At 39.6% G+C, this 1,135-nt stretch overlaps 1 non-coding gene across 1 annotated transcript; it reads right to left on the reverse strand.

Annotated features, from left to right (window-relative positions):
- Nucleotides 1–349: 349 nt before the first annotated feature.
- LOC141609601 (small nucleolar RNA R71) lies at nucleotides 350–456 on the reverse strand. The gene has a single exon (XR_012527527.1). It is a non-coding gene; the product is annotated as a small nucleolar RNA R71 (small nucleolar RNA).
- Nucleotides 457–1,135: the final 679 nt, after the last annotated feature.

A 1,135-nucleotide genomic window follows, 5' to 3' on the forward strand; every position in this document is an offset into this window, starting at 1 on the left:
CCGTACCAACTAAGGAGAACCTACCAAATGGTACTCCCACACCACAACATTTGACCGATAATTTCATTATAAAATCCGCATTTATACAACTAGTTGAGAGAAGTCAATTTGGGGGGATGCCTAGTGAAGACCCTCATTCTCATATGGAGACTTTTTGTGACTATTGTGATGCGATTTCTCAAACCAGAGTGACTCAAGACCAAATTCGATGGGTCTTATTTCCTTTTTCTTTGATTGATTCCGTGAAACAATGGTTAAAGAGCCTAGATAAGGCTACTCTTGGTATTGACTCTTGGAAGAAGTTGGCACTTGCTTTCTACAAAACATTCTATCCTCCGGAAAGACTAATATGTTGAGAGCCCAAATCACCGGGTTCAGACAAAGAGACGAAGAATCTTTGTATGAAGCTTGGGAGAGATTCAAGGATACTTGCCGATCTTGTCCACATCATGGACTTAGCGAGTGGTTCCTTGTACAACAATTTTGGAAGGGTCTATATGAAGACTCCCGAAACATTCTCAATATAGGATCAAATGGTATGCTCACCGAAGTTGACGATAATCAAACATGGAACAAGATTGAGGAAATGGCGGTCCATAACTCACAATATAGTAGACCTCGTAAGGCTACTAGAGGAGGAAAGCATGAAGTGGACTCTATTACTCAATTGGGTGCTCAACTTAGTGCTCATATTGATACTATTAATTTGAAGTTTGAAAAGGCTATGGCTAAGCTTGAAGAAGCCTCCAAATCACCTAAGCAACATGTTAATGCCATGGTGGCATCTCCATCAATTCCAAGTGGAGTTATGTGATAGTTGTGGAACTTTGGGACATGACCTAAGTGAATGTAGGGGAACAAGTTAACAAGTGAATGCTTTCTAAGCATACAAGAGTGGTACCCTTTATTCCAACTATTACAATGAAAACACCAAATTCCATCCAAACCTCTCATACAAAAGCCAAAATGTTCAAAACCCTCAAACAACATACACCTCACCTCCAATGAGAAACCAAGCTCAAAGACCCTTTTACAATCAAAACCAAAGTTATCAAAATCAACCTCCATACAATCAATCCAATGACCAAGGTTTTGATGTTCAAAAAGCGGTCCTCCAAATGTAAAAGAACCAACA

Source organism: Silene latifolia, chromosome 10, assembly GCF_048544455.1.
Source record: "Silene latifolia isolate original U9 population chromosome 10, ASM4854445v1, whole genome shotgun sequence".
Classification (NCBI taxonomy): Eukaryota; Viridiplantae; Streptophyta; class Magnoliopsida; order Caryophyllales; family Caryophyllaceae; genus Silene; species Silene latifolia.